This window comes from Rissa tridactyla, chromosome 1 (genome assembly GCF_028500815.1).
Source record: "Rissa tridactyla isolate bRisTri1 chromosome 1, bRisTri1.patW.cur.20221130, whole genome shotgun sequence".
Lineage (NCBI taxonomy): Eukaryota > Metazoa > Chordata > Aves > Charadriiformes > Laridae > Rissa > Rissa tridactyla.
In genome coordinates, this window is record NC_071466.1 from 126,404,121 (window position 1) to 126,424,750 (window position 20,630).

At 41.9% G+C, this 20,630-nt stretch overlaps 1 long non-coding RNA gene across 2 annotated transcripts; it reads right to left on the reverse strand.

Annotated features, from left to right (window-relative positions):
• Nucleotides 1–309: 309 nt before the first annotated feature.
• LOC128912680 (uncharacterized) lies at nucleotides 310–20,578 on the reverse strand. Of its 2 annotated transcripts, XR_008467721.1 has the most exons (7): nucleotides 20,429–20,578; nucleotides 19,902–20,011; nucleotides 19,185–19,397; nucleotides 16,748–16,839; nucleotides 16,114–16,213; nucleotides 1,799–1,926; nucleotides 310–1,136 (listed from the first exon to the last, which is right to left on the reverse strand). It is a non-coding gene; the product is annotated as an uncharacterized LOC128912680 (long non-coding RNA). The 2 variants fall into 2 exon arrangements; XR_008467722.1 differs by lacking the exon at nucleotides 19,902–20,011 and having other exon boundaries at nucleotides 19,185–19,394.
• Nucleotides 20,579–20,630: the final 52 nt, after the last annotated feature.

A 20,630-nucleotide genomic window follows, 5' to 3' on the forward strand; every position in this document is an offset into this window, starting at 1 on the left:
ATAGAATGATAGAATCTGTTAGGTTGGAAGGACCTTTAAAGGTCATCTAGTCCAACCTCCCCCTCTCTTATGCACGTAGCAATCACTGAAAGTCAAGTGAGAAATACAAAGGCGGATACAAAAGAGAAAAATATTCTAAAGAATTCTGAAAATGCTTTTGTTGTATGGCATAGAACCTGTGAGCCTGATCTAAACCACTGAAAGCCTTTTGAAATTACAAGTGGACTAAGTGTTACAAAGTGGAACAAAATAAGAAGATACAAAGGTACAAAGACTTTAATACATCTTTAAAGAATATTTCCTCTGGATGAAAGATGAGAAAATACATTGCAACAAAGCCCTTGACATTAACCACAAAAACAGCAATTTCACCCAATGCTCCTGTGACGAATGTGCCTTGTCACAACACAAAAGCATCGATAGTGCATTATGACTTTACCTCAGTGTAGCTAGCAGTTGAGGGAGGGTGCCTACATTAGCATTCCTGTTAAAATCAGGAAGGTACTTTTCAGACAGTGTCCCAGTAACTCCCACAACCAGCACATGGATTCATGTCACAGAACAGACTCAGAGCACAGGGACTGGATTTCTTTTGGACAAAACAAAATTGGAAGGTGTGCTTGAGAAGCTTACCTTGCTTGATAAGCATACCCTGCTCCAGCTGCTAAAGGGCAGTCAGTCCATGGAACCTGACTAGAGCCAATCCAAATTAACCGCTTCAAAAAAGCATATAGTGTAGACACTGGGTCTTCAGCACTGTTTGGTTTGGCTCCAGAAATCAATTCCTCATGCGCTGTGCTGCTCAGTAACGTAGGCATAGCCATATTCACCTTGAGGTAAGACAGATCCACTTATGCATAAGCGTGCAAGTACTGTCCCCACAGCTTCCTCTTAGTGGAGAAGACAAGGCCTCGTCGCCAAAAAGTGTTTGGAGTTCTTCCAGTCTTTCGCTAATTAATTAACGCTTCAAGAACTGGCAATTCATTTAATTCCCTTTTACCTGGAAGGCGATTTTCACTGAAACAGCATTTGAAAATTTGGGATCAGCAAGCCAGCACGCCTTGTACAGACTCGCACTTCTGTGAGTCAGCAAGTAGAAAACCCGTGTTGCTGCACCCCTCTGTAAACACTTCTTGCTGAAAGAAAAAAGAAGCATATTACTGTACCACGCTCTTGTTTTTCTAAACAGATGAAATTTCCTATTGATTTCATAAGCATCTCTTTCCTCTGTTTTGTAAGCTTTGTTTTAAAACTGTGGGGGCAAATGCCCTTTTCTGAGTTAATGTGCAAATAGAGGGCAGCATGAAAATCAGGCTTTTAGTGTTCAAACATAATTATCACATACAAGTTTGAAAAACATGGTTAAGTATCACATAAGGAAATTGTCTACAGCTATATCTTTCTTAGGTGTTTGTTGGTTGTTTTGTTGTTTTGTTTTTTAATTATTATTCTGTTATATTTCTCATTATTGCTTACGAAGCTTCATTACTGTTAAGAGTCATGGGAATTTTCCACAAGGTCCCTCTCGGCTACAGGTGTTCTTCCTGCAGTGTCCTGTAATACCACTCAGAACATTTCTGATCAATGAAACATAAGCACCCATAAGTCATTTCGTCCACACAATATTCCCAAAGATACTTCGCCGTTATGAAATGTTTCATGATAACATTAGACATTCTACAGTAGACACTGAGTCTACTGAATCACTGGCCCAAACAAACCTCCTCTAACTGTAACATCTGAAGTCTTACAAAAAGTACCAAACAGCATTGCTCCTACAAAAAAATGGAAAACCTACCTTTAGGCAGCAAGCTGTTCCCAAAGCCAACGACTGAGAAAGAGATCTGTCTTTGCACAATTGCTCAAATCAATTATTGTTTTTTCCTGGCATTCTTTTATTTTGATCGATGTAACGTTCCTCACGGCCTAAATGGGAAAGGATGAATTCTTTATGACAGATACTCATTTCTTCACCTTCAGAATCTCAACAATGATCCTCATGCTCCATGGAAGGGGAGAGCTGTCCAAGATTTGGGTCTACTCACTCACTTGACTCTTAGTTGTACTGATTTAGCAAAAGTAGCTATCTGTGTAGACTGACAATGTGAAATTGAATTAGATCGATAACAGACTGAATCAGTTTCAGCTGTTTATGACTTAGGAAAGAACCCACAAGAGGTACCTGAACCGATTAAAATAAATTTATTGAGTCAAACTGATGCTACTGTCTTGATCAGCTTCCTCTCAGTTTTTCAATCCTACATTATTTAAAAGGGACCCTGACATAGGATTTTTCCTGGAAAACACAGATAAAATAATTGTCTTCACCTACTCAGAAGACTTTTCTAATTAGAGTGCATGTGGTGATCATCTGTAAAAGATCATGACAAGGTGGAATGAACAGAGATAGAAGGCATAAAAACTATTATACTTAAAGCCTAACACTGCTTGGGAAACATACTAGGGTTAGTGTACACTAGTGAGAAAACTAATCTGGTAGGAGAGTAGAAAGAACAGAATGAACTGAGGTGAGCTGGAGGAAAAAGACACTGATAGGAAGAAATACAGGAAAGGAAGAAGATGATAAACAGGAGGATGTGCATGAAGTGAAGATGTATTAGAAGAATAAGACTGAATTAAGAGAACAAAACAGCAAGATACTCCAGAATTTCTCAGATAATAATGTTTCCTCCCTGAATGGCTAGAAAAATAATAAACACATCACCCAAACAATTACTAGGGTCAGAACTGTCAAGCCAATTTGCACACCTAAGCATCTCACTTTTCACTTGTGAAAAATTTACCAGGGATACAGGCTGTTTTCTGCTGGCATTAGAAAAAAATACAGCTATGTGTTGCTTACTCTTCCTGCTGCAGGAGACAGATTGTGCCACGTGGGCTCAGCAGTCATTAAGGTCCCTATGTCTCTTCAGACTGCATACGTGATCTAGTATTATGTGTGTCAATGAATGGTCCAAGATTAGGATAAGTCCTAATCATATGTCCTGAGCGCATATGTCCTCAGGCTTGGACCTGAATTCTGCTTATCAAAAGGGAGAACTGAGCCCTACGTATCTGAAAACTTGCAGACACAGCTACAGACTGGTTGTGAAATAGTCGCACAGGCTCAAGAATAAAACAGCGTCCTCTCTCTCTCCCTCACACACATTTTTTCCTGATTTTTACAAACATACAAATTGTGAAAAGTGTCCAGATCTTGCATTCTAATCCCTGCTTTGACACAGGCTCTGATGTGACTTCAAGAAAGTTACGTCACCCTGATTTCAAGTCTCCCCCTCCATAAAACCAGGCCAGTATAACTTGGGCTGGCTGCAGTAGTTAAAGTTTATAGACAAGACCATAGTTGAGCAGAAGAGGCGTACCCCATGTTCTACCTGGAATTGCTCTGTCTGCACTGTTATTTTAACTGAGTGCCAACACAAGTTCATCACATGCCACTTTCTGGTGTATAAATGTATCTTATACCTTTTGGGCCATGATAAGAAGTGATAGATGATGTAGGCATACAAAATTCACTTCAGTAAGGAAAAATAACTTAAGGTCTATTAGTCTAATTAATCTAATATCGTCTGATTTGGTATAACGAGCACACTGGGGAATGGAAATAAAGTGTAGACACAGTCATGGTACTCTTCCTCTATATAAGTAAGGCTCACATGCCTCCAAGTCCCAACCTTGAACTCAGATTTTCAGTGCTTTTAAGTATGTGACAACTGTCATGACAGACTGTAGACCTGCTGTGAGGTCCATGTGTGCTAACTGCCAGCTCCTTCTGCAAGGTACAGTGGAGAGGAGAGGCTGACAGAGGTTTTGCATTTCGCCATTCAGAATGTGTGGCTTTTAGGCTACACTGAGGCCACCAAAGACATTCTGGAATCCATTCACTCAGACCCCATTTTTAGTGTCATGAATGTTGCTGCTCACAGAGACTGAGCCATCGAGATTAGATTAAAAAGAAGATGGTTACATACTGTAGTTCTTTATGGTTCTCAGCAACATTCACTTTTATCCTTCCAGTGTCATGAGAGTGCCTGAATCACGACTGGTATTTTGCAAGCCCTGCTTTGACACACATGCAGCGCCCCAAAGAAATGTGGGCTTTCCATTAAGGAAGCATTCATTCATACACAAGCATGCTGCTCTAAGAAGTGCTTTACCCCCACATGCTTCGAAATGTGATCTCCCTGTGGCTATGAAGAAGATTCACTATCATTCCGTGAGTGTACAGCAACAAGAGGGTCTATTCATATTCTTAGGAAGAATTACTAGAAATACCATCTTCCCCTGGTGCTGAAAAGCTATTTAAAAAGACAATAATGCTACTCCATATTGCTAAATAATGCAATATCTGGTGTTTCTTTCTGAAGTCTAACTCATGCAATCACATGACTACATATGACCTTCAAGTCCCTTGATAAAAGTAGTCTTTCATCAGCTTGGTTAAAGATCTGAAGCTGAAAAATCTGAACCCCTGGGCAAGATGGCAAATAGAAAAGAACCCCAAGTTATTATGTACTTTAAACTAATCTTGTGACTTTGAGTCATCTTCGATCAGATGGCTTGGGCAACATTGCATCTCCTAATCTTTCCTTATGCTTTGCCAATAATCTCAATGCCCAAGTGAAAGTTTTAACAGGCCATATCACTTTAAGACAATTGTGTGGAAAAGATTGTACCTCCCAGCACGTTTGCATAGGACACGGCAGTAGGAGGCCTCACTTCCAATTGCACACTGCCGAGTTGTAAACGCCATTTGAGCAAACAAAACATCAGGCACTGCATCGAGTGTGGTTTTTCCATCTCATTGTTTTTATTTTTACTTCATGGGGAACTGCTGTGTATAGAACAGAATAACTATTGCAATGGATGGCCTGCTGCTCAAATAATGAAGGGTGAGGTCTAGGGACTCTGGATTTCTACATTCAGTTCTGCAAAGATTTGACATGTGGCTCTGATGAGATCACAAGCAGACAAACTACATCCCTTAGTTATGACTACTATTAATATCTAGTGTATTGTGCAGCTCATAAGACACTCAGATCCAGACCCCTACAATATTATATGCTGCATAAATGCAGAACAGGAATACTGGCTGAGCCCCCAGAGAGCTTACTACCTAATGACTCATACAATCACTTTTGGATACTCAGCTTGAAACACATTATGCTAGTTTTCAGAAGTCCCAAGGGGAAGTAGCTCTCAGCAGTAAGAACCAGGGCTGCAGATCCTCAGCATCCTTCAACGCGAGGCTCCAGAAATGACCAAATTTTATCTAAGAGCCTGTGGCCAGCATTTCTGGTTGGCAATGTTTTTCTAAAGACATATTGTCTGCCAACAGGAAATTAAGCTGTTTTAATAGGGCCCAGCACATACCAAATCTCCCAGATATCGAAGCTCACAGCATTAGCAAATGTTCTGATAACGTTGGTAGTTGTTCTCTGCACATCAGAATGTAATGTGAAGCAGGGGTCACCTCCATTCTCCAAAGGGTTCATTAGTCATAGCTCAATGTTTTACAGTTAGTATCATTTGACTGGCATGCCTCAAGAACACTAATAAAAAAAATGAATGACTGATTTCTTCTCAACTGAAGCACCCTGTATACTACCCAGGCTGTTATAATAAAACCAGTAAACATGAACAACACAGAAAATACTAAAAAAAAAAAAGCAAAGTAGTAGAGTCCCAAACTGCTGGTATTTAATTTCACGCAAGCACTAAGCAATACAACAACATGCTAAAAGTTGCAGGGGGGAAGGCTTTTTACCAAATCTGCACAACCTAATGTAAGAAGCAGAGAGTATCATCACAGAGTCACTTCCTAAGGGGAAGATAAGTGTTTACCACAATTTCCCAGGGGGCTGTAAAGTACATCAATGAACCTGAAGTACTGAAATTCTACTTAGCACCTAATACAGTTCTATTTTGGCAAAACTCCACTGAAGTCAACTAGAACTTCTGTTCAGTCAAAAGACAAGTTTAACACAAGCAAACCTGCTATGTTATCCCCCTCTTCCTTCAGTAAGTCTCACCCCTTATTGGCAAAAAGATGTGTGGGCTCCACTCTCCCTGGATCCTCCCATGCTGAGTCTGGAACCTACTTTGAATTCAGTTATTGAATTTGTGTCCTTTTTCTTTCTTTCAGTTAGGACTCCAAGCCTGAGATTGTATTCCAAGGCTTAATTTTGTTTCATTTTTCATCTTGTATATAGCACACAGAAAAGAGGCCAGCATTTCTTGTGTAAAGGCTGGGTATTTTGCTTCTGATTGCAGTGAAGCTAATTATTCAACACATTTAGTGTGTGTCCTTTAGCCTCAGATATCTGATGTACTCAACTATTTATGCATTTTAATCACATCATAATGCCAACATAACACTGTTTGCAGTACAGGCATATGAAATGGCTGTCCTCTGCAGCTGATACTCCTTCACAGGAGCTGAGCAAACACGGCAATTGAAGAATGAGGGTCTAAATGCCTTGACAAATAGTCTTTGAAAGGTATGCTTTTTCAGCAAATGTACATAATTTGCTTTCATACATTTTAAGTTAAGCATCCAAGGTTCTGAAAAGAGAGGTCACAAAGCAAAATAACTGCTATATGGAATTAGATGACAGGGCTGTCACTCAGTCACATACATTTTTGATACTAACAAGTGGGAAGCCTTGATTTTCTCCTCTCTGACAATGCTACTGCTTTGCCACTTGTCCTTAACACTCTAACTAGTTACCCTGTTGTATTGTTTTAACAAAAGGTCAAGTTGACCTTCAACAGAAAAAAAAAAATGTCATTAGGTATATGGTTAACAAGAAAAACGTATCTTATGGTTTCCTTTGATGAAAGTAACTAGTGATTTATAACTAAAAGGAAGAGGAGCTTATACTTATAAAGCAGTGCTGTTATTTTTTTAAGCAACTTTAATGTTGCTAGCAACATTTCGCTGAATATGTTTCTAGCTTCCTCTGAAAAATGTGCGGTGGGTTTAACAAGCCTTGGGCCTCCAAAGCTTTCCAGAACCTATATCTACCTTTTTCACAAGAGAGAGGCAGAACGTGCATTGCTCCTCCATGTATTTGATCTGTCTGTCACCTTCCCTGTAGCTGCAGTGTTCTTTCAAACACTTTAATCTCAACACAGCTGCAAAAAGAATCAAGATAACAAGCTAGATGCTGTCTCACATTCAAATTTATCAAAACTTGAGTAACAAGTGGAAAATGCGTCCTGTTTTCTATTTGTGGCTACAATTACGTATGTAATACAGGATGTGGCTTCAAACATATCTGGTGCAAATGCATCAGCATATATGGGCCTTTTAAGCATCCTAAAAAGTCAGTTGGCTTTGCGAAGTAACACATGTAGCTGTAGGTGAGTCCCAGCTTGCAGACATAAATATCCTCCAGACCAAGAAAAGGCAAGAGAGATAAGCATGAAAGCAGCTCTGAGGTCAACATTTCCTCCTCTCCACCCTTTCCTGCCACTGCAGAAAAGCACAACTGTCTGATACAAAGGAGAAAAGTGTTTGTCAGACACCTCATTCTGGACAGAAAATAAGCGACTGATTCTGTGAGGTCTGTGCCTGAGCTAGGATGCTTGTTGAGTGGGAAGTACCAGCAAAGTACAGCACCATCCAGGAAGAATTTTTGGTATTGGTGCTAAACTGCATGGCAATAAAATACTGTTACCAGCTCTATGTAACTACATAATTTTTTGTTTGCATCATCATAGCATCAATGGCCCCAAATGGGGTAGGCACTGAAAAATTCCAGAGACTGAAGCTCAGACTCCTCTTATTTTAAAACAATAGGCAATAAAGGGACATCTATGCATCTTTGGTATTCTGTAGGATGTGTATTTTGGGTAAGGTACAGCTGGAATTTCTAAATTAAATCTCTAGCTGATCTTAAGGTTGGTTCTTCAAGTTCTTCATGAGGAAGAGAATACAAATAGAGTGACAAAATTCAAATGTATTACTAAATAAATCATTGGTGTTTCTGTCTCTTGCAGAAGCAAACAGAGTATTGCCTAGAAAGGAGGAGAATGTTAGACACTCCTCTGCAGACCCTGGAAAAGCAGTCATGTGGGATAGAGACCAGGAAAAGAGAGAAAGAAGAAAAATGTGTCAACATATCTGATGTAAGATGAAATTTTTCCAATATCAACTAACTAAATAAACAGTTATAATTTGTCCTTTTCTCTAGTGGAGAGCTTATACCCATGAAAGTACCCTAGTATAACAAAACTGGTTGAAAGACAGAGCTCAGAGGGTAGTGATTAGGGACACAGAGTCTAGTTGGAGGTCAGTGACGAGTGGTGTTCCCCAGGGGTCAGTACTGGGTCCAGTCCTCTTCAATAGATTCATCAACGACCTGGATGAGGGGATCGAGTGCACCCGCAGCAAGTTCGCTGATGACACAAAGCTGGGGGGGGTGGCTGACACACCAGAGGGCTGTGCCTCCATACAGAGAGACAGGCTAGAGAGTTGGGCAGAGAGGAACCTTATGAAATTCAACAAGGGCAAGTGTAGGGTGCTGCACCTGGGGAGGAATAGCCCCATGCACCAGCACAGGTTGGGGGCTGACCTGCTGGAGAGCACCTCGGTGGAAAGAGACCTGGGAGTCCTGGTGGACAACAGGGTGACCATGAGCCAGCAATGTGCCCTCGTGGCCAAGAAGGCCAATGGCATCCTGGCGTGCATCAAGAAGAATGTGGTCAGCAGGTCCAGGGAGGTCATCCTCCCCCTCTACTCTGCCTTGGTGAGGCTGCACCTGGAGTACTGTGTCCAGTTCTGGGGTCCCCGGCTCAAGAAGGACAGGGAACTGCTAGAGAAGGTGCAGCAAAGGGCTACCAAGATGATGAGGGGACTGGAACACCTCTCTGATGAAGAAAGGCTGAGGGATTTGGGTCTCTTCAGTGTGGAAAAGAGACAGCCGAGGGGGGACCTTATCAACACTTACAAGTACTTAAAAGGTGGGTGTCAGGAGGATGGGGCCAGGCTCTTTTCAGTGGTGCCCAGTGACAGGACAAGAGGTAACGGGCACAAACTTGAGCATAGGAAGTTCCACCTAAACATGAGGAGAAACTTCTTTACTTTGAGGGTGGCAGAGCACTGGAACAGGCTGCCCAGAGAGGTGATGGAGTCTGCTTCTCTGCAGACATTCAAAATCCGCCTGGACGCGTTCCTGTGCAACCTGCTCTAGCTGACCCTGCTCTGGCAGGGGGGTTGGACTAGATGATCTCCAGAGGTCCCTTCCAACCCTACCATTCTGTGATTCTGTGATCAGAAATGGCTAAAGATTCACTCTCTAAAGACAAATGGGACTTTCACCTTGATAAATAAAACAAGTATAGAGTTGCAGATAATTCTCAAAGAAGGCCTGACATACAAACAAGACCTCACAGTTCTCCAACTCTCTCTCCTTGGAACTCTTTGTATAGTCAAGGATTTATTTTACAAAGGTGTAAGTACTTCTTATGGTAAATTCAACAAAACTGACAATATTTGAACTTTGGCCTTGGTTTTATCAGAGTGAATCTGAAGCAACCCCACTGTGTCCTGCAAGTTCCTTCCAACACACAGACAACACAGAAGTCAGGATCTGGAGCACAGGTCCCAGCTCTGGAGGAAATGAGACAGATAAGTACTTTCAACTCCATAAAAGAAAAGCTCAATATACTGACAAACTAATCGCCTTCACTTACTTCCTTGAATTGTCATCAGGCACTGAACAGTCCATATTTTAGTACTAGGAACTAATTGGAATGGAGTGCTGCAAGACACTTATGAGAAGTTGCCCTTTTAATTTTTTTATTTTTTTTTCAAAGCAATTGCCCATATAGACATGCCATTTTGCTCCTGCAGAAGCACAGAGCAGGGGCACTGCTTTTACTGCGAACCTTCTTTTTTCTGTTTCTGGCAAGTATCCTAGATTTTGTAATTTAATATTCCTGCCAAAAGCACTGGAAACATTTGAGATGATCCTCATGGGATTAAGGACAAACTGTGGATTACATTCTTGGCACTGGATTACACTGGAAGCCTGCATTTTTCTTGCTGTTACTGAATATTTGTGAGCTAACCAAGTAAGACCACAGCAGAATTAAGAGTAACTTGGTGTTTTACTTTTTCTTCTCAAACCTTCCCAGGATCTAATGCACGCCTCCTCTTAGGCTAGGGAATGTGTTTAAGTCAAGTGGATGTGTTTATGCTTATTAACCTTGCATATTAACAAAGTGAGAACAGGTTGTGGTGTGGCTGAGGACATGACTTTTACTTTTTTTTTTTTTGCCCTGCACACATGGATCCTGCTCCTGTCTCACAGATCTCACAGATCCCCCCCCCCTACACAGGGGGTCAGTAACACAAGGACAGCCACAGTGAACCAGACCAAATCTATGAAAAGCCAGGCTCCTTCCTCAGACAGCGACCAATAATGGGTACTTTGGGAAAGAGTACAAAAAACAGGGCAAGATTGACTCTTCTCTAACACACCCTGGTGAGATCTGGTAATTTGCTGTTCAGGGACAGCATGAGCCAGAGGCTAGTTTTGCACCTATGTATTTAAAAGCCTTTCTATGATTTTCTTCAGTTCCTTTTTTGAGCCCATTTATACTCTCACAGTTTATTTCTGCTGTGCCATGTAAAAAGAACTTGCTTTTTCTCAATTTAAGCCTGCTGTCTGGTAATTTCAATAGGCACTCTGACTTCTTGTCCTGTGATAGAATAATCCTCTCTGTAACCACCTGTGGACCATATGTTGAATACCAGCTCATCAGCAGTAGAACCACTATCTGTCCCACCACCCTCTGGTGGGCCATGGTCTGGATTTAGAAGTACAGGAGGATATATAGAGACAAAAAGAACACAGGTTTTATCTTTTGCCATCACTATACCCACAAATTCATTGAATCTCAACAGTTTCTGAGCTGACTATATAATATTTAAAGCCCTCAGAGATCTAGTAGGTGTCCCTTGCAGAATAAGCTCAGGGTCTTGCACTTTAAACAAAGAAACTGCTCAAGCTAATGAATGACAGCTGTTAGAGTTCACCTCCCAGTACTTCCAGGAAGGGCTGGAAAACACACTAGCCCAGACTTTTTTCAAGATCCAAAGAGCTCAGCACTGAAAAAGCCAAACAAGTATATCAAGCTGTAACTTTCTATCTGAGTTTATGGTGAACTTGTAAAAAAATTATACAAGAAAGTGTACAGCAAAACTTAAAACATAAAGCCACATAAAACTATTGAACAGTTTAAGTAATTTGTCTTTTACAAAAGTGCAATTGAAATAACTGAGCTACAGAGAGCACACCCAAAACATTGACTTCAAATTAGCAAGAAATCAGTCAGTTTTAAAATTATAAAAACTTAAGAACCTTGCCTATTTCCTACATTGTAAGATTATTCTTCAAAAAAGTGTGTTCTCTAAAATGCTCATGCTTTCATGAAGTCCCCAGTCATACAGTATATAATACTGCTGTAATCCTGTGACAAAACTGCCCTGAAAATGTAACAGAAATGAGTCAATACATTTTAAGAGTAGTATCTTCCACAATTCCACAGACAAATAGGGAGTATTAATACTTATATATGTTTTTGAATTATCTAGAGAAATGCTACAGCAGTATTAAAAATAACTCACTTTTCTGTTACATTGGATGGTTCAAATAATGCTCCACAAGTTTGCTGGACTTGGTGCCTAGGATAACCTAGGATAGGTTAATATTTTATGTCTAATATCCATTCCTTTACTTCTTATAGCTAAATGTAAAATGAGAAAGAAACAGATCACAATGACCGAGGGTCACACTGATACCAGGGTGAGGCAACAGAACAACTATTCAGTGAGTGCACCCTGCCTGTATCCTCCACTTTCCCCAGTTAACAGATGTAGTCCCTTATCTGTTTAAGATAGAGACTGTAAAAACACTAATGATGGATTAAAGCCCAATTTTTAAATGCATTTTGATACTGTGCAACTTTATAACCAAAGAGACAGCCTATCCTGAGAATCAATAAAGGTAGGTAAGACTCTGTCCCATGGTTTTCACATGGTCCCTTGTTTTAAAAATAAAAGTAATCCTCTGACACCTTCCTTTGATAGATGAAAACAAGAGAACTTCTCCAAGACCCCTTATTAAGAAATTTAGAGGGAGAAATTCTGTTTCTCCAGAAAGCAGGCACAGTGCTGCTGTGACTGGTTAGTATCGCACGTTAATGGGTAATGACGAAGTCCAGAAGACAGGAAAAGTTTGAAACTTGTGGGAGAGGAAAATTTGCAGGAGTTTTCCATAAGTAAGGGTAGAAAAGTAGCTCTCTTGTGAGAAGTAGACTCAGGACAATGACCCTAAGGACTTGTGTTTCCACAAGAAAATGGCCCTTGGGGAAAACCAGTGATGAGCATGTGACAGTCTAGCCAGGGACTTTCAAGGCAGTTTTGAAGAACGGGGGAAGGAAGGCATCGGGACAGGGCTCTGGGTTTTATTACACTGAAGAAGAATGAAATTGAAGAAGTACCCAGAAGGGGAAGATAACACGGTGCTGAGATCCAGTATTGTCTGGAACACTCGGTTTCATTTAAAAGCTGAAAAGACAATAAAATCCCACAGAACTCATGACAAGGCATGCTCTAGCAAGAAGGCCGAGTTATATAAACAGACAAAAAAGGAATTCGGATGCTGAGGTGGTCCAGCTGCCCTAGAACATCCTACACCTTACCAGCAATTTTGAGATCTCTGGTAAGGAGTCGTACGGAGTAAGTTCCTGGCAGACACTAGTATAAGTAAGAAATGGATTCTTGTGGCTTTCAATATGCTGGGCTGCTCCTCAAATCCATTTTAGTCCTTACAAGCCACACCACACCCAACAGTGCTCCCCTGGAGTAGTTCAGCCCCCTTGGGAAAACTAACCTTTAAAAAACATTAGTGTTTCCAAACTAACTGTCACAAACTGTCCCCAGAAGCTTCTGTTCTCTGCCCTTGCTGTCTGCTCTCCCTCGAAGTACACCACCGACTTTCATCTGTATGGGGGCTCTTCCACTTCTCCACTTCAGCCCAGTCCCCAGAGTCTGTGCTCATAGTCTCTATTTCTGCTTTGGTGACATTTCCCTCTCCACAGAGCTAGACCAGTGTGAGATGAAAGATTAAGAAACTCAGGCAACAAAGGAAGTGAAAGTTGTGATTCAACAGATGGTGATTCCTCTTAGGCAAGACTAAAATCAGAGCGCTGCCAAGACATTCACTGACTGATCTTTTAAGGTGCTTTTTTTTCCAAACCAGATACAAGAACAGGCAGTAACAAAACATTGTTCTTTGGTTATCAGAGTTTTGAGAGAAAAAAAAATATTGTTCAAGGCAGTGGCTTAATTTAGAAATCCACTAACCTGCTGATGAAGATCTGCAGTGTTTCACTTAAACACATGCATTTCACAGGTAAGCAATGTGTTCCTGACACATACCTTGCACGTGGTGACAGTGGTCACCATACGAGAAGCTAGTGGGCTAGGATTCTCCACCCCAGCAAAGAGACACCTTTGGGAAGCCTGATGGCTCAGATAGGAACAACTCTTCACTGTCTCTTCAGATATTCAAGAATGAGGAGCCATCAATGAAGATAAGAGAAGCTGGGTTCTAGACAAGGTCCTTGCTGAAGGATTTTCTAGCTGCAGAAAATTCTCAAGGGAGACTGAACGAGCATTTAGAGGAAAGATTTATTGATAGTCACTAACCAGATAAACACCACCAGGTTCAGGAAATCCCTGAAGTAAAGACACACATACGCTGGGAGAGTACACAGCAGAAGCATCATGCCTCATTCTTCTGCTTCCCTGGTGTCTGCTTTTGGGTTTGGCTTGCTTTTAATGAGCCAGCTCAGTTTGTACTTGGTACAACACTACCAGTCTGTTCTCGAGCACGTTACAAGGGCTGAAACTGGCCCCTCAACACCATGCCTGCCCTGGGGGATGTGGCAAGTCCCACCGGCCCACTTCTAACCATGCTTCTTGTGTACTAGAAGCACTTGTACAAGAATCAGATCCTCTTACTGAGTTTCTCACAGTTCTGTTCTGAGAGGATCTCCCACCTGCCCTCCCACCATCTCTTCCTGCAGCTACACCTCTGCAGCTCTTTCTCTTGGCAGCCCCGTGACCATCCAGCAAGGTCCATAAGATAGGCACGGACAATCACAGGCTGAGGGATTTCTAGACTGTTGAAGAGCCTGGACAAGGCTTGCTTCACCATACACTGACCAGCCTCCTCAGCAACAGTCAGCCCTTCTGGAAGAGACCCCATGGCTAACACTCCCCATGGCCTGAGCAGGGGGAGGCCCTGCAGACCAGCAGACCCATCAGTGGCAGCCACCATGGAGCCACTGCAGCCACCCCACTGTCTGTATGGAGCACACGTGCTTCCTCACATGCTGGCCTGGGTGGGTTAGGTAGGCAGGGCTTTCCTGAGCTTTGACCAGATGCTTCCCAGAAAGCACTCTTTCACGTGCTAACAATGGCAAACCATTAGAGGTACGCTTGGGGCCATTGCTAGAGATGGGGAGCAGGCAGATGCTTGGTCTGAACCACTCAGATCATTTGTACATATGTTACTTAAAAGGCACAGCCCTCACTGACACTCAGGGTCATGCATGTGGGGTGCTGATTGCACTAAAAAGTGCCTTTGGGTGCTTGAGAATTGCGTTTTGAAAACAGAAGACATATTGACGAATAACCTTACAATCCCACCAGCTTTCTATGCTAAGGTAACAGACCTCATTCTGCCCTACCCCATCCTGCATACACAACTGCATAAGATTTAAACCAAGGGAGAAATGTCAGGCCTGATAGTTATATCTGGTCATTGAATAATGGCCATTGCAAAACCTGTAGTTATAACTTAGTTATAACTGTAGTTATAACTAACAGTATGAGGAAAGAGTATCTCTTACTTTACAGTAATTAATGTAATAAGCAGGCCTTATCATTAATTTTCTGGAGGCAATGCAGGAAAACCAGTTTATTTTCTTTTCCATAGAAGTCCTGCCTGACCTTATCCCTGCAGTACAGTGTAAGGGTAAGATTAAGATGGTGTATTAAGCCTACAGTTCCACCAGGCGGTAAACCAGGCCCCCAGCGCCAGGTTAAAAGTGCCACAGCCAAGAACCATCACGAGTCCCAAATTGCCAGCTTCTAAATGACCACAACACCCGTCTTGTACAGTCTCTCAATTCTTACACCGGTCATCTTCCTTGTCTGTGAGGATGAGCATAGCACCTTTTTCCATGGAAACTGCTTTCCCATCCTAATGCTTTCTGTTGATTTTCCATATATGCATTGCAACCCTCCCTGCCACTAGCCTTTCTGCTAACGCTGTCTTGGGTGGTGGCACAGATACAGCTGCTACTTCCCTAAAATTTCTATTTTAACAATTGCAACTATTAAAAAACCCTGCTGAATACTATATGATGTTCACTTACATGCAGCTTACAGAATTCTGATCAACAAGTGCAGATTGCAGGATTCTCTGATTTAAAAACCTTGAAAACCCCAGCAAACTGTACAAACCCAAATGTGAACAATTACAAAGTTACTGGTGTGAATATGATTTAGTTTATTTGATTAAAGATGAACTAGAACCTAATGACATAGCTTTCATCCTGCCACCATGCCTTACACCAGGAAAGCTTACGGACACACAAGACAGCACTGCAACATTTTTAAACCAAGTTGCTGTGGTTACCACAGCAAGAGAAAGGCTTTAGCATCTCTCCCTCCTGTGAGTGTGGGAAAGATCTTATTTTATACCATGATAAAATGTGTAGTGCTTTCTGATGCCCTTAGAATCAAGGCTTCTTGATGGGCATTACGGAACTTAAGGGAGCATAAGCTCGTGATTTTAGATCAAGTTTGAAGTTCAGTTCTGTAGTTATACAGGAGCATTTCAAAGACTATAAATCTCTGGAGCTCTATAGAACTGCCCAGACAGTAGAGCAGTTTCAACCACGCTATCACAGTGTATGTCTGTTACTCAGAAATAGCTGCAGACACAAGTCCGTTAAGACTTTTGAGCTAACTCAGCTGGTCCTTTAGCTTAACCATAAACAACGTACCGATTATTCCAGGGAAGATGAAAGGGTGTGTATTTTGGCTTCCGGATGGACTTTCATAACAGCAAACATGACATTTAGTCTGTATAAACAGCTACAGTGGCTGCAAGAAAAAAAATAATGATGACACTAGGGCAGGGGAGTAGTGTGTTTGACCTGGATCTCAGAACAAGAAAAGAAGCAGGGAACCCACTTCAATGGATCGCTTCTGCTTGTTCTTTACCTTTCCTTGGAAGCCTAGGAGAGAAGTCATGCTTTGGCTTTCTAGCCTTGATGAAACCACATACGCAACAGCTATGGTTTTGGAAAATTCCTGATGTTCTATGAAGATGGCGTTATGCAACAGCAAATCTGAAGGCAGAGTTGAAGGAAGGGTGTGGAGGAAGCAGGAAAACAGACAGACTTCTCATCGCAGGGAAGACTGTAGTAGCTGACCTGGAGTGCTAGCACATTTCCAGAGGAAGTTGCATGCAGCACATTTTGGGGCCTGATTGTTAGTGCAAACCTCTCCAGGGGTTTCAGTCTCTTTGGGCAATGCTACATTTCACTTTATCTCTTCTCTTTTATTAACTTTGTAAAGGTGATCAAGTGTCAGAAGAAGAAAGGCTTTCCTAAAGCATTTCACAACTTCCCTTACCCTCCAGGAAGTAGCCTGAAGCAATTTCAGCACAGCAGCTTCTTGCTCTGTAGTTGCGCTTTCCCTCCTTCATACAGCCAGGAGAACCAATCCTGCATGAAAAAACGAAAAGAAAAAAAAATGGTGGATTCCTATGAACCTTCCATCCAGACAAATTACTGAGATGACAGACATAGTTGGAAGAGTTTTCATCTTTCTCTTACAACCTTCCTATTACCTCCTATTTCAGCTCAGTCCCTAAAGCTTCTATTTCTCTCTGACACATACTGAAATATTAACTTAATTCAACTTATACTGTCATGCAAAACCTTTGAGCCTTTGTTAAACAAGAGTACTTGTTCAGCTTTGCAAGATCTCAGCATTGCTTTGAAGTCACAATCAAGGCTTTGTGTGATAGAGTAAACTGGATAAGATTGGTTCTTTTAATTTCAGAATAGAAATGCCAACTTGATGGGGAATTTTTCTGTTCTCAACTAATTTTTTCCCATTTTCTAATAAGAACCAGCATAAATTTAGTGCTCAAAAGTATCAAACGGCCTCAGTGAAAGCATTGTGCCTGTCTCAGTCTGAATCAGACCTGACCATGCTTCACTTCCTTAGAACCTGAAGTGTCTCTTATTTTTTTTTTGTTAATACTCTATTTGTGCATAAATTCTCATAGGAAAGAAAAACAAGGTAGCCAGCACCTGAATACATGCAGCAGAGAAGCTTCAGAGCTCTTTTAAAAATACAGGTAAAAAAAATAAAAAAGAAGAACACTGGAAGTTACCTTACATAAAAATGCAGGTAAGAGTCTAGTTCTTCAAATCTTCTTGAAATCACTGTAGCCCTACAGCCTTCTTGAGAATCACACTGATTTGCATTGGTAGAGGTTTTGGCTAACTTCTAAACGGCTTTAGCAACTCTAAACAGCTTCACTCTCATTGCAAACAAAACCCACCACAAGACAGTCACTACCACAACACATACAGGCGCGAAAATGGATGACTCACTAAGTGATACAATATTCAAAGTCTCCTCATCACGCAAATTTTCAGTCAGACTTTAAAAATTGACACAGACATTTCAAGGGAAGTCAAGACCTTGGAATTTCACCTAGCCCACCAGAAAAGGTTAAGTTACATTTCCCCAGGTTCGGTTCTTGCTTAAGAAAATGCAGCCAATTGCAGGTTTTCCTTTTGGCTTTGACCTAAGCTCTTTGCTCCTCTTCCTCTTGTATTTCCAAGGAAAAAGAAGAGCACAGACATTCAACAGCACCCACACAAGCTGAAAGCCCCCACCCTTCATACCAACACTATGCACTGAAAATGCAGATCAAAATGTAAGTGCATGTAAGAAGCATTTTCTTGCTTCTTATCACTGTTGGGTTGTTGATCATCTCATGCACGTCAGTACGTACTCCTATTCTCTGTACTGTAGAGAAAGGGAAGCTGAAATAATGTGGTGAAGCACATTAGTTCAAACACATTAAAAGAAAGCTTGAGCTACTCTCTACCATGCTATTTTTACCAGCCAGCACAATTTGGTTGTACACATTTAAACAGGGCTACAAAAAAAATAATAATCTATTTCTCCCCTCCACCTATACAAGGTGCCACATTTGATGCCTTGTCTACTAATTGCACCTTCCCCGCTGTTGCAAAGGGAAAGTATATGGCATTTGGCTGACATCTCAACCTTAGACAGCCTTCAGAAGTTAATGTGAGAGGATTCAACACAGAAACAGCAGGAGTATCAATTTTACACTCTATCACTCCTCCTCACCGCCACCAGAGAGTGCAGCCTAACCACGCTCCAGCATCCAGTCCGGGAAATGCCAGTCTGTAGAGAAGTTGTGCTTCTAAGATTCAGCAGCAAAAGCAAGACGCTGACCTGACAGTGTGGTTGCAGCAAAGGAAATTCTCACTAGATACAAGAGAAAGTTCTTCCCAGTGGGGGTGGTGCAGTGCTGGGGCAGGAGCACAGGCATGATGACAAACCCCCCTCCCCGTGAATTTTCCAAATGCAGCTAGACAAGGAAGGCCCTGAGCAACCACATCCAGCCTGGAAACGGTGAACCCCTGGGGTTGGACTAGAAACCTCCAGAGGTCTTGTCAAGCTAAGTTACCAGATGTTATCAATCAAAGTTTGCACTCAACCTAATACAGAAAAAACCCAAACAAAACATTAAATGCTCATCAGCGTGAATGCATTTTAAAATTCTTTTATCCTCAGCATTTATTTTTTTCCATTACAGTAGTACCTAGGAAGCCCACTAAGAGAGCAGAGCTTTACTACAGTAAGTAGCATGGAAGTGCACAATGCACACTTGTTACCATGAAAATGTTTTGGTAAATCCAGTGGATGCAATTCAAGAAGAAACTGAGCTATCACAGCCAGTCCTGGATAAAGAACAGTGGAAAGAGCTGCTTAGTGCAGCCAAATCAAGCAGACTTACCACAGCCCCTAAGGTGGTAATGCCCTTCTCCCTTGGCCACAGATGTTTCCTGCGAATAGTGACACACTCCTTCCCTGAGTCCTGTCTCCAGTGGCTCAGGTCTCCTGGCTCATCAGGGATCCTGTCCTCCAGCTGATGGCAGAAGAGAGTCCAGCTCAGAGGTCTCCTTCCCTTCTTACTTGCAGAGTTTCAGCAGCTTCACAGCATCCTCTGCTGCCAAAGAGCAGAATCAGATCAGAAATGAAAAGAAATGGACTAAGCCTTCAAGTGAACATTATTGCTTTACACACACCCTACACCCCCACCCCCCCAAATTACCCTACAATGAAAAGAGCCAGATAACAAAGACCTGATCCGTATTAGGGACAAATCCCCTTGACTTCCACAGAGCCACCCTTGAAAATATCTCCTCTTAGATACTACAGGTGCAAAACAGACTAGAAATAGCAGAAGTTCACTGTTTCCAAGGAACAGTCCTATACCAGAGTACAAACCTTGCAGGGCTGGGCTTTTGAGGCAGCTGTTATTTTTCTCAGCCTAACCCTGATACTGTTCCTCAATCGATGACAGGTTTTCAATGACCGTAATTTCTTATTATAAAATAATAATATGCTTAATTAAAAAATAACATTAGTAAATCAGCTGTTTGATTTGAAATAAAACTCTCCTAGCTCAGCTCATCACAGTACCATCATCCACAGCTGCATGGTCACTTACGTGTTTGCTCAATGAAAAGTGTGGTTTTATTTGTTTGCTAAAGTCTTTTGTCATTGTGCTAGTTGGCTTGTTGTAGCGTCACACTGTTGATACAGCCGATATCAAGGCAGCTGAGAAAATAGAAAGTTATTTTAATGGATCTAGTGCCAACATCAGCACCAAAAAAATGAAACTCTGCACTGCAAGCTGGTGCTGAATAGTACCTTTCAACATCGGGCTCTACATAACCCTTCTACTTGTTACTCTAAATTCTTATTTTATTAGGAAAAAAAAATGTGCATCAACTTCAGAAAGAACAAAGAAGGCATAAGCATGTGCCCTCTGAAATCCGTGGGAAACATTCCCATCGCACTAAACCAGCAGTGCCACAAACTGGTCAGGTTCTAAAAAAAATAATTACTGTGAGCGTAAACCCAGCAATGCCACATGCAGGTGAGCAATTCCATTCGGTTCATAGGACAGCTCAAGAAGATACACCTTTACTCGTAACTCCAACCATCTCTGGCCGTGTACAAGCCTTTACTCACCCAACGACGCTCTGCAGCCTGGATCAGCTCTGCCGACCAAAACCGGGTTATTTCATGCTACAACGCAGAAATGCTTTACGTGCGCCAAGGCCAGCAGACAGAGACAGGACCCGGACCCGGAGCCCACCGTGCAGGCACTGACACGTGTATATAAACACATATTTATATACCCCGCGGAGCGGCCCGGCCCCGCCCCGCCCCG